A 13886-nucleotide genomic window follows, 5' to 3' on the forward strand; every position below is an offset into this window, starting at 1 on the left:
CAAACCTTCTTGGTTGAACCAAGATTAAAAGTTCTTGTGGTGAGCAACACCTTGGCTTATCAACACCTCAAGTGTTGTTGCGCCCTATCACCTCAATTTTTTTTCATCTACTTTAATCTTTACTTAATCAATTCCACTACTTAATCATAAAAGGGCTCAACAAAACCGTGAGCTTGGCCAACACAAACCAAAATAGATCGTGTATAAGAACCTTCCAAAAAGGATTCACATCAGATTGTCTACAAGCTTTAGCTTATCAACCAAATTCTTCATTTTGATAAGGTAATATTCCATTTTCATTTTTCCTTTTCTGGTGCTATGGAATTCAGATTTGAGATAAGTAACTCGTGACCTTGTGTCGCTACCCCACTTTCGTGGATGCGACGAGAATAATACAAATAAATATAATGGAGTCGCCATCGATTTTTTTTAGAGGAAAACATGAAATACCAATTTTGAAAATAAAATTGATTCACTCACAGATAAAAATTGAGTTCGGGAGTCGGTTACGGATAAGGAAGATGTTAGGCACCTCATACCGCTCGTTTAAAAACGGTACTCAGATTAATAATGTGGATATTCATTCAAAATATAAATTTTATCTTAATATTATTAAATGAAATAAATCAAAAATAAGAAAATATATAATTTTTCTGTCTGACAAGGAAATATTTGCTCCTACTTATCCCTAACTTTAATAGAGAAATCAATGCTACATAGTTCTTTTAGAAAATAGTTGATTAGTCGATATATTTTTATTTTATTTTTTTTATTTATTCATATAAAATTAACAAGATAAGATGAAGCGACAAGGTACTAGTCCTATAGTCGAGCCACCTCATCTTGCATTTGACAACATAAAGTAGCACGATAAGACACTCAGCCTATAGTTGAACTACTTTACGTCATTTTTAAAATTATTTGAAAAATTAACAACACAAAAGTAGCACGAAAAATCACAAGGCTTATAGTGGGACTACATCTTGCTTTAGGCGACATAAAGTAGAGCGACAATGCAATTAGCCTATAGTGGAACTACTTTACGTCACTTTTAAAATTATTTGAAAATTTATTTAACAATATAAGATAACACGAAAAGGCGTAAGGCATATAGTGGGGTTACCTCATCTTATTTTAGATAACATAAAGCAACGCGTCAAAGCACTCAACCAATAGCGTACTTTATATTGCTTTTTCTAAAAATTATTACAAATTATGAAAGAGGTCACATCACTTTCATGAAAGAGGCTTGCTTGTTAAACAAGCAAAAGTACATATCCTCTTACACAAAATTCCTTAAATCACTCATCTACCTCTTACACAATCAACTTTTTGGAAGAAACCTTTGGTCTTTACCCACTCCAAATCTGATTTCTTTTCTTTAAAAGAGTCCATTTTCAAACTCTTCTTCACTTTGCATTCTCTAAGAACTCTCAAGGTAGTTCTTCAAGGTTTTTCCTTTTCATTTCTTCATCTCTTAAGATCTAACCATTAGATGTTTATGAAATTTTAGTATGATGTTTATATGTATGTTATAAATATTTTCAGCCGTTGAAATGTTCTAATAATCTCCCTAACTCGTTTTATGTTCAAAACTTAAAATAGATATTTTCTTGAACTTAGAATGTTATTTTGAAACCATGAACTCTTTGTGTTCATGGGGTTGTTTTTAATGTTTTGAAAGTTTGTATGTTTGTTGGTATTTGAAAATGATTAAAGGTGATGGTTGTATGTCAAAGGAACCTTTAAGGAGTTTTCCTAACCATGCAAAGTTTGGACTTTTCCACTTGTTTTTGGCTTGAAAAACCATAGCCTTGGACAAGTTTAGAAAAATATATTTTTATGTTAAAGTTTGATTTTGTTTCAAAATATCAAAGGAACCTTTAAAATATTTAATGATAAGTTGAAAGAGCAAAGCTTTCCTTAGCATTAGGTCTAAATCATGGCCTATATGTGTTTAGGAAAAGTTTAGTTTCTAACTTTGAAATTCAAAATGTTTATGGATGAGTTTTGTGAAAAAGTGTGCTTTAAAATATTATGAGTAAAAGTTTGATTAGTAAATGATATTCTTTGACTTCCAAGTTCAAGTAATGATTTGGGATAAAAGATGACTTATAAAAGTCTTGACTTTATAAACTTAAAGTGTTATGAAGTAATGGATGGTGGATTTGTTATAGGATGAACATTAATAAGTAAGCTTACTTTAAAGTGGTAAGTGTAACTTAAGAAATGTTGATTTTAAATGTTGTTTAAGTATGAGATCAACACTAACAAGAAGGTGTTGAAATGACCATGAAAACCTATTATGCAAAATATGGAATCTACTTAAGATGACTTACTTTAAAGTGGTAAGAACACTTGGGAGATATTGATTTAAAAAGTGTGGACTTGGATTAAGAAACTTACCTTAAAATGGTGAAGAGTGGCTTAAAAAGTCTCCATGAAAATATAAATCTATGAGGTGATAAAAGTGTAAACTTTATTAAAAACTTACCTTGGAAAAACGTTGGAAATCGGGAACAAGACTTTCGAGGATAAAGGATGGTTCAAAAATATGAATCTTGGACCGGATGGATGAAATTCATTGAGTTCATAAATAGATTAAAGTGTTACACAATGTTTTTACTTTAAGGTTATCATGTAAAATTGATTTGCAAATCACTAAATTGTTTTTTGTGTCTTTAGTTTCAAAGTTGGAAGTTGGATGATCAACCCACTCTCTCATAAAGGAAATCAAGCACGCAACAACCTAAGGTGAGGGTGAATACATCGTGACATAGTGGTGTCCGAATATGACACCCGGATCTCCTAAATTGTCTCAAAACTTTAGAGTTATATGTATTAAGAAAACCTGTACTTAATCAAATATTTGTGTGCATGGATTTTGTACGGATACTTTCTTAAGTTGTATGCTTAGGATAGCTTAAAATATTAAGTATTGTGCTAGTTATCCATGAAGGAACACCACTCGAGAAACTAAAATGCATAAGGATCGAAAACAACGGAGAGTTTTGATCCGGTAGCCCAAAATGGCGAGGAAAATGGTCCTGGCAACTGGACCACCTCGCCCGGGCGAGCCAGCATCGCTTGGGCGAAGGAGACGAAGAGGAGAATGGCCCCAATTGGTGCTTGGTCGAGCAACCCCTCACCTGGGCGAGCTAGCCTCGCTTGGGTGAGCGTTTCTCAATTGGGCGAGACAAACAGCCTATTTTGGGCGTTTTTGGCGCTCGAACAACCTTTCCTCGCCCGGGCGAGGACCAGACATGTATTTTGACAAATTTTTGATGGATTTGTCGCTTGAGATAGTCCCTCGCTTGGGCGAGAATAATGAAGATAATTGAGTCTATTTTGATGAGTTCGTCGCTTGAGCGAGAGACATATAATATTTTTGACTGTTTATGATTGTTTGATTGCTTAGGCAATAGCCCTAGTTTGGGTGTGAAGTGTATTTACACTTGGGAAAGATCGTGACTCTGATGATTGAGTCTGATGCCGAAAATCGACAAACTTATATAAGTACCTTTGTTCTTATGCCTATTTAGGGCAAGGTTTCCGACTGTGATGTCGTGATTAGGGAAATGCTCAAAAAGGATTACATGATACCATGCAGCAAGGTCGTCTGACCGTAAGAGGTTTGGCCATGTGGTCGTCCAGGATATTCAGCGATGGTTCGTAGTGCAAAGGATGTTATTCCTCTATTATGTGATGACGTAAGATCGGGTCCCACATAAAGCATTCCTTTGGGAGATGTCTTAGGTTGGGCCGATCATATAAAAGAATGATTAAAAGACTTAATTGGCTAACATCGGTTAGTGTGCATACTCATTATGGATAATGAAGTTGTGGAGAGGAAATTTACAGGAGACGAACGAGCCCCGAGATGTTGAGAGGGACGGCGATGGCGATGATTCATCAGCAAAGTCTTGAGGGTGAGTCTAGGTGAGACGAGTCACTTGTATTCCTGGATGAGGTATTCTATTGGATCAGATAGTTCTCACAACGCAAACTATATGATCTACGACAACCCCTCTTTGCAATCAGGATCGATGAGAGGGTTGCTTAGAAAGTGTTTGATACGACACCATCCTGAAATGGACAGTTCTTTGGAACATGCCGATCATATATCCTTGCGATGAATAGTTTGGTGCGTTCAAATCGGCTTGTTATGGGATCTGTACTCTCGTTTATTTCCGAATAGTTTATTGGGAGGATATTGGTGTAAGGATGGATGAAATAAACATAGCATTCATACATTGAGATCATGGATATTAATCATCATGGTTTGAGTTATAATATCATTCATCATTTGCATTTATGTATGTGATATATATATATTGTGTATGTTACGTGTGTCTGTCTAGATGTAATATTTTGTTTAATTTCACGCTGTCAATGAGTAATATTTATTAGATGTCTTACTCCTTTTTCTTTATTTTTGTCTTTTATTCGCGTTTGTTCAGATGGATTGTTCTGTCAAGATTCAGAGTTACCGCTTCTCGATGTCCTAGGAGGGGCATAGAGGATTGAGAGAAACCGTTATACTTACACAGGCCCTTGTGCCCTAGAACTAGAGATGGTATGTGATGGATCTTCAATGCGCTTTCCCTATCATCACGAGGAGCTGGAGGCTTCCTTTATCCTGCACTACAAGAAATTTGTCATATACCTACCATTGATTTTAGTGACAGACATTAAAACTGTGGGTATAGATAAGATATACCAACATATGCATATTATCCATCTAAACCCATCCCAATCCTTGGTCGTCTAAACCCTCAACGTCCCTGGTCACCAAAACCTTCACCATCCCTGGTTGCCAAACCCCTCAACATCCACACACATATAATATCCATCTTTCTCTTGCTGCGAACAACAATTACTCCTTATCCACGATCTTCAGGATCTTCCCCTCAAACCTCAGGTATTACCAATTATATGTTATTGTTTTTTAGGAGATTGTTGGTGGAATTAGGTATTTTGGCGATGGAATTAGGTATTTTGGCGATGGAATTAGGTATTTTGGTTGAATGATTTTCTTGATGTTATTTTCTTAATCAGAGTGAGATGGCAGCACGTGAATGTGAGAAACAACATGAAGGGATATGTGCGATTGGCTTGGATAAGATAGTACTTCAGGAAATGGCTCTTGTAAAAGGTTGTGAGCATGCTTACTGGTTTGTCTCACCCATTTCTTCTATACTTACTTACTTTTTCTATAATATTTTTATTTATTCAAGCTAAATATATATTTATGTATGTTCTTTTTTCAATGGTAGAATCATACAAAACAAAATATGTGTGTTTTGTGTTTTATACAAATACTGAATGAACATATTTAAAATCTGAACAATGAAGTTATTTAAACAATAAAGAGGTGGAACCAAAGAGAACAGTATAACATGTTCCATCCAATTATACTAGTGCAATGTGTTTTAAAGTTACCATGCATAGTTGATTTGATCAAATTCTAAAGTCTACGCTACAAACTTTTCTTATAGATATATAACAATCCTGAAGCCATGAACAAAATTTTATCCTATAGACAGTGGCAAGAAAAGTACATAGAAGATGAAATAGTGAAAATGGGAAAAGAAAATATTAACTCTCAGATATTTTCTTATTGCCAGCTATGTGTTGCAACTCATAACTTTCACCCTAATAAAATGATTGGGGAAGGAGGCTTTGGGAGAGTATACAAAGGACGCATGAAAAGCACAAAGTAAGTATTACTTCTTCCTTCAACCCAGATAGCTTTGAATGTTATGCTATAAAAGTACATTGAGGTTGTAAGTGACATTGAAAATTTTGTGTTACATGAATGTAGGTTGTTGCTGTGAAGCGACTTAATAGGTATTGTAAGGTAATATTATAATCTTGCACCACCATATCCTTGTCAATTTAGTAGGGTATTGTAAGGTAATATTGTAATGTTTATCCTAAGAACTTGTCATATCCATAACCGGAACAACTAGAGTTGAGAAAACTTCACTCTTTTTTTGAAAAAAAAAAACTATATGGTAGTTGTAGAGTTTTGCTACTTGAGATGTAAGTTGTGAAAACTTGTTACATTTTTTATTGTGTCTCACTCCATGGTAATGTTATTTTAGTTGTTCAACAATCCTTTATACAACATGTTTATGTTTTAGTTTGTCACTTTTGTGGTCAGGTTCTTTTCTTCTTGCTCCAAGATACCAAATTTCAGTTTAAGGAAATGGAGTGCATGGAGGTGATTGTGGTTTATTCCTTTCGTTTAATTAAAGTTATATTTTTGCAAAATTCTTATCATTGTTGACTGCTCCATTTTGTCTTTCTTTTAGGCTTATTGGACTTCTATTCATACAATATACATTATTCGTCCATTCTTAATCAGTTGGCATGTATATAGACTTTTTAGTAATTGTTGTAATTATCAAAGCTTATTGATTTTTCTAACTAAATGTTTTGTTTTATTATTTTAGGCAAATAATGATGTTACAAGTGTGCCTGATACATTTTAGGATGCAAGAAAACCATCTGAGACCTACAACATTTAGGATACTTGTAATGTATTTTTGTTTTTAAAGTGTATTATGAGGCTACTTTTAGTTTTTTTCATTTTAAGTTGTATTTAGATTTATAATAAATATTGAATTATAACTTATTTAACTATATTATGTCACATTAGTTCTTTGCAATGAAAATTTGTGAATGCTAGAGTATTTGTATTTAGTACTATAGATTTAAAAAATCATTACAAGTTAATGAGATTAAAGTAGTATATTTGCATGTTATTAAACCTTATACCAAGAGAAGATAGGTTGTGGGTATATAGTCTGAGACTTATACCTACAGAAGATAAATAATTGTATGTATAACCCAAGACTTATACTTACGGAAGATAAACCATGGGTACAACTAAAGACTTATACCTACGGAAATAAAAGCGTAGGTATAGTGAATTATTGACGACGGAGAAAATTGTCTATAGGTATAGGTTTTTTGGTCTATACCTACGGATTTTTATCTTTTACCAACAGTTTTTTACTATCACTATATGACAAATTTCTTGTAGTGTTGTCACCTCGAAGGCCGGCACCTGCTGTGTCGTCGATCAGTCTATGCCCTCTCAGGGATCAGATGTTGCAGGGCCTTCCAGGAGGCAACGGACTTGGAATGACGCGATCAGTTCCCCAGTATAGACGAGAGCAGCCCGACGGACGATGCTAGACCTCCAGGCAGATGCAAGGGTGGTGACTCCGTCGTACATTGTCCTATGTTCCATAGGAGGAGATGGCGGCGGAGGAAGAGGAGCCAGCAGCTGAAGAGGATGATTGTGTGGAGTTGATCAACATCAAGGACTCCATTGAGGTTGTCAACCTCTCCTACGACTCAGAGATGGAGGAGGACTCAAGCTAGTGTTTCAGCACACCTGTAGACACTAGGGCTAGCCGCTAGGAGCTATTTTCATTTCTATTTTGCTTTTTGATTAGGGTACCTGTGTATATATTTATTTTGTGAGTAGTTTTATTTGGGCAACGATTAGGATTTTGCCTTGTATTTCGTACCAACATTTGCAGATATTCTAATGAAGTATTATTCAAAGTTATATTGAGTTATTTTTTGTTACCTATAGTAAATGGTTTTTTATTTTATGCATTGTATGCTACTTAAGGTGATGTTCCGAAAATGAAACGAAGATAAGGAAATAAATTTTATATAGTTTCATTATTCAAAAAAAAATACACATTTTTAGCAACATTTTTGGAGTAATTTTCAGGGCATTACAAATAGCGTACATTATATTGCTTTTTAAAAATTATTATAAATTATTTTTAAAATATTTTAACAAGATAAGGTAACACGACAAGGCACAAGACCTATAGTGGAGTTACCTCACCTTGTTTTAGACAATATAAAGTAACGCCTCAAAGCATTTAGCCTATAGCATGTTTTACATTGCATTTAATAAAAAAAGATTAACAAATCAAGTTGGAGCCAAATCTATTCACATGGAGATAAGCATGCACAAACTATTCACTACCATCTATTTTCAAACGTAAGTGGTGCATTAGTTTATTCATAAACATGAACTATTCATTACCATAGTCATATGTAATAAAGGGATAACATATTCTTTTATCTCTCCCAGTAACACACGCAAATTACAAAACGTTCAAAAAGTTTCTCGCATTCAAAACAACCACGTTTTCTCAACAAATTATAGTTGTATAATTTGGAGAAAAAATGTCCGCAAATAGTTATACATAACATGCTCTCTTGGACAACTTTATTATACTTAATTTGCCAGTAAAATTACTAAACTAAATATAATATTTTCTTGATTTGATATTACTTGAATGGATTTTTTTATGTGTGTCATTAAGTTGTGCTTTAACTTGCTCCAATTTTTTATGTTCATAGTATTTCTCATGTTAATAGACTAGTGAACAATAATTAATTTGAGTGAATAGATACCTTTTGATAACAAAGGCCTGCTCCAAGTCCAATAATGCTGCCAAATGATGTTTGGTGTTATCCATATTGATTCTCCAATCTTCAACAAAGAGTGAAGTCATTGTTACTACCACTGTTTTAAATTGCAGTTGTGGTCATGATTGTGGTAACAGTTCCGATTATTGTGATTGCAGTCATTGCGGTCGTAGCGATACAGAATGCGGTCGTTGCAATGTGAATTATTTTGTGATTAAAAAACTATTTTTGAATTTGATGTGTCCTGATATAGTCCAAATGCGTTCAGATGTGGTTGCGTTGTGGACCAACGTGGTTACTTTGTCGCCAATGCGGTTACGTTGCAGCCTGATGCAGACGCATCATTATGATTCAGAATCACACCACAATTATGATGTGATACGGTTACAACAGTCACCCCAACCGATATATTATGGCTACAATTTAAATCATTGGTTACTAGTAAAGTTGCATGGATTGTAGACACAACACGATTCAACCAATCAAAAGGAGCACTTTGAAAAATTCTCCTATCTACCACAAAAGTTGTAGTCCATGAAATAACCTCAACAAATTGTCAATCAGAGTGTCTTCACCCTACGCGTTGTTGGCCCTCCTTTTTTCTATCTTTTTTATGGTTACCCCTCTTTTTTCTTAGGAGCAGTGAGAGTTATCTTTAAATAGGCACATATTACGGTTCCAAACCTTAATTTATATGCGCCAAGTGGGCTTTCTTATTTTTCAAAAATATCCTTTTATGTAAAAAAATAATCTAGATATATATAAAAAAATTTACTTAAAAAAGATAAAGTTTTAAACAACCCGATCAAAATTAGGTGTTTACAGTTGTCTCTCTTTACTTATTTCTTAGTAGATAATAAGAGCAACAAATGTTACTCAGATTATCATGGTAAGAAGGAATAAAGATAAAAAGACCAAAGTTTGACTGAGAAGAAACACAATGTGAAAAAAAAATCTCTAACTTATGTGGATAATGTAAGCTTGAGATTAGTGGTTAAAGAGATTAAGAGTGACAAGTGTGATGCTTCACACTGTGATAAATGAGATCACTGGGGCCAAAGATAGAAAAAAGAGACCACTAGGAGGTTAGAGGTAGAACACGAGGCCACTAGGGGGGCCTGGGTTAAAGATGAGACAAGTGGTGTGTCAAAGGCACAACACGAGACCAATTGGGGGTTGGGTGCAAAGATAAGACCATTGGGGATCAAAGGCACAACACGATATTGTTGGAGGTCTGGGTGCAAATATAGGACCATTGGGGGGGTCAAAGGCACAACATGAGACCACTGAGGGGTCTGGATGCAAGGACGACTACGAAATGCACATATAGTGAGGAACTCAGGGTCAAAATACAGAAGGGACCACGGAAGGATCAAAGGCACAACACGAGACCACTAGGGGGTCTGGGTGCAAGGAGGATCATGGGAACGCACATATAGAGAGAAACTCAGAGTCAAAATACAAAAGGGACCACGAAAGGTCAAAGGAACAACACGAGGGTGCAAGGAGGACCATAGGAACGCACGAATAGCGAGGAAATCAAGGTCAAAATACAAAAGGGACAACAAAATGGTCAAAGGCACAACACAAGACTATTGGGGGTCTAAGTGCAAGGATGACCACGGGAACACGGGTAGCGAGGAACTCTTGGTCAAAGGCACAACACGAGACCACTAGGGGGTCGGTGCAAAGATGAGAGCATTGGGGGGTCGAAGGCACAACACGAGATCACTAGGGGGCCTGGGTGCAAGGATGACCATGGGAACGCATAGATAACGAGGAACTTTGGGTCAAAATATAAAAGGGACCACGAAAGGATCAAAGGTACAACACGAGACCACTAGAAGACATGGGTGCAAGGAGGACCACAAGAACGCACAGATAGCAAGGAACTCCAGGTCAAAAAGATAAAAGGGACCATGGAAGAGTCAAAGGCACGACACGAGACCATTGGGGATCTAGGTGCAACGAGGACCACGGGACTGCACAGATAACGAAGAACTCTAAGTCAAAATATAGAATAACACTTGGGGTCAAGACTTTCGGCCATGCGTGTATATGATGGTGCGGATGCAAATGATGCTTGAGTAATATGAAGATGTTTGTAATGATGAATGTATAATGGATTACACATATGCGAACGACTTAATCATCATCATGAAGATTGATTGATAAGAAATTATATCGCTTCCTCGGTAGACAACAACTAATCAAGCTGATATTGATCACGTCCTCTTTCTTTTTTATATTCTTTTCTTTCATTTTTTCTTCTTTTTTCTTCTTTTTTTTTGTTTGAGTCTTGGAATCCCTTGGGTCTGCCTTCCTTTCTTATGGAAAAATACAACATTTGTTCATCATCGATATACATCTCGAGACTTAGTTCCAATGGTTTTTGTTTGCCTGAATCACTAGTGAAAGACATTACCATATGAGTTACCTGATTATGCAGTTCAAACTTCATATCTATATAACTTGAGACTTATCTAAATAAACATGCACAAATAAATGTATAGTTGGGAGATGAATAAATTTTCTTTTATTGATATTGTAGGAATTTTGATAGGAGGGATCAGTGATTTATGTGCTATGAGAGGTATTACAAGTTAAAAAATTTTGCCCCAATATAAGGTATTTGTTTATTCATCAATTGATCTCCCAAGATAGCTAGATAACTTGACCATTGTATTTTCCTTGTTTGGTACTCCCAAGAATTTCACATTTCATCCCATAATGCCCAAAACTTCTATAATTCCAACTTGATGTGCAGACATATGGAGGATTATGGCTTACCACAATGGTAGTAGACTTTCAAGAGAATTGTCTTTTCATTGTCCTAACTTTTGCTTAGGTTGCCCTTTCAGATTTTCAACCTCACAGGCTTTAGTTCATACCCTAATTTTTGCTTAGGTCACCCTTTTGGGTTTTCAACCTAACAAGTTTCTCATTCATACCATAAATTTTGCTTAGGTCTCCCTCCGGGTTTTCAACCTAAAGGATTTCTCATTCATACCCTAAATTTTGCTTAGACTGGCCATTTTGGTTTTCAACCTAACGAGCTTTTCTTTTATTTCAAGTCTCTATTTTTAGGCATAGACCCTCTTGACAATGTTTGTATTCATAGGTTTGGATAAAACATTTCCATCCATGTCTTGTAAGATGAGAACATGTTATAAAATTTTGCAAAACTTTTGTCCCAGTATAAGGTAATTGCTCATCCGTTAATTATTTTTCCGAGATAGCCGAATAACTAGACCATCGTGCTAGCCTTGTTTAATTCTCCCAAGAACTTCCTATTCCATATCTTAATATTCGAAACTTCTACAATTCCACTGGATGTATAAACATGTGGAGGATCTTGGTTCGCCCCTATTGTGACAGACTCGTAATAAAAAAATGTTTTTTTATTGCCTTAACTTTTTCGTAGGTCGCCCTTTCGGGTTTTCAACCTACCAGACTTTTATTGATACCCTACTTTTTGCTTAGGTCGCCATTTCGGGTTTTCAACCTAACAGATTTTTTATTTCATTTTCTTTTGTTAGGCATAAAATCTCTTAATCGTGTTTGTTTTCATAGGTGTGGGTAAAACGTTTCCATTCATGTCTTGTAGGATTAGAGCCCCTTGGAAATGCATTCTTGACAATGTAAAGACCTTCATAGTTTAGAGTCCATCTTCCACAAGCATCTTCCAAATTTGGAAGGATCTTTTTAAGCATCAAGTCCCCAACTTTGAATTTTCTAGGACAAACCTTCTTATCAAAAGTTATTGTCATTATACCTTGGTATAATTTACTATGGCAAATAGCCACCAACCTTTTTCTTCAATCATGTCCAATTGATTACACTTGAGTTTAAGTCATACCGACTTTTCTTTCTCTACTTCCATCAAGACTCTTAACAAGAGAATCTCTACTTCTATGTGTTAAATAGCTTCCATTCAATACACAATTGTTGTCTATCGAGATTTTAGGGTGCCCAACATATACGTGCATTAGGAATAATTTATGACTCATGGTCGCGCCATCAATTTGAGGGATGAGGAAATCATCTTTCAGGCTTGTTTTGTTCAAATTTCTGTAGTCCACACACATTCTCAGTTTCCCTCCTTTCTTGGGTACTAATATCATATTTGTCACCCATTCTTAGTTTCCCTCACATTTTTTTGTTACATCTTCTTTTACTCATCGACCATCTTCTCTATCATCAAGTTCAATAGGATCATTATCAAGTATCGCAAAAGAATCAATTGATAAATATTCAAGTACCCTATAACTGGACAAAGTATCTACAAAAAATTGTGATACATGTATTGATGTGTGAAACATCGGGGAAAAAATGGGATACATAATAAGGATGTTCACAAAGGTATGGAAGAAGGGTAAATATATGAGAGTGAAGATGATAAAAATGGATGAGCGGGGAGGAATTATTAGATAGTCATGCAATTTCACTAAGATAGTGTATCAAGTAACATAAATATTAGTCCAAATAAAATTCAAAGAATATGAATTATAACATAATCAAATAATTACTATGCAATTATGTCAACCATTGGCTCAAACTACCATATTTTAAAGGATCGTTGTCTTCATTAGGAATGATGGCATAATTTATGAACGGTTTGTCTTCCTTCAAGACATTGATGGAGATGTGGAGATAAGGATCAATTAATTCATCTATCATAACCCTTCTCCTCGCCCCTTATCTATGTTGACATCTAGATTTCTTCGTTCTGTGAATTTGTTAGCCTTCATTGTTGTTTGAGCTTTGGTGTTGAAATTTTGAGTTTAATTAACATTGTTTTTCCTAGGTCGCGCAATGATTTCAATTTTGAATTGGTAACTCTTAAGGAGTTTGTTTTAAAAAAATTATGTTTGAATTATTGAAACTATTTCCATTATCGAACGAAGAACTTTCTATATAACATGTTGACCATCCCACAACCGTTTTCTAGGATTATAACCCCTTTAGATTATATAGTGGTTGACGATAATCATAGAGAGAACACACATGCTCCAAAATATGATTGCATATGTTCTATTGATAGTTCATGATCTTATGATATATAGAATGAGACATTATACGATAAATGATCTTAAAAACATACGATAATATTAGTCCTTTCACACAAGTGTATGCAATGAATGTATTATTTGATGCATGTATTTCACATAAGTGGTATAATGAATGTTGCACTGACATGAATGTCGTGTGAATTCCATCCCCTTTTTTTGTGTTTCTTTTGTGTGTGTTTTTTTTTGTGTGTTTTTTTTTAACAAGACATGTATGAAATTGAATGAGTGGTTGTATGAAATTGAATGAATGGTTGTATGAAATGTTTATATATATATATATATGGACACATGATATGCATGTAACAAAATGAATAATTATATAAAATGATTGTTTTCTCTTTTTTT

General features: G+C 35.0%; 1 long non-coding RNA gene across 1 annotated transcript; it reads left to right on the forward strand.

Annotated features, from left to right (window-relative positions):
* On the forward strand, positions 4864 to 5248 carry LOC109329146. The gene is made up of 2 exons (XR_002105522.1): positions 4864 to 4921; positions 5059 to 5248. It is a non-coding gene; the product is annotated as an uncharacterized LOC109329146 (long non-coding RNA).

This window comes from Lupinus angustifolius, chromosome LG02 (assembly GCF_001865875.1).
Source record: "Lupinus angustifolius cultivar Tanjil chromosome LG02, LupAngTanjil_v1.0, whole genome shotgun sequence".
NCBI classification, from domain to species: domain Eukaryota; kingdom Viridiplantae; phylum Streptophyta; class Magnoliopsida; order Fabales; family Fabaceae; genus Lupinus; species Lupinus angustifolius.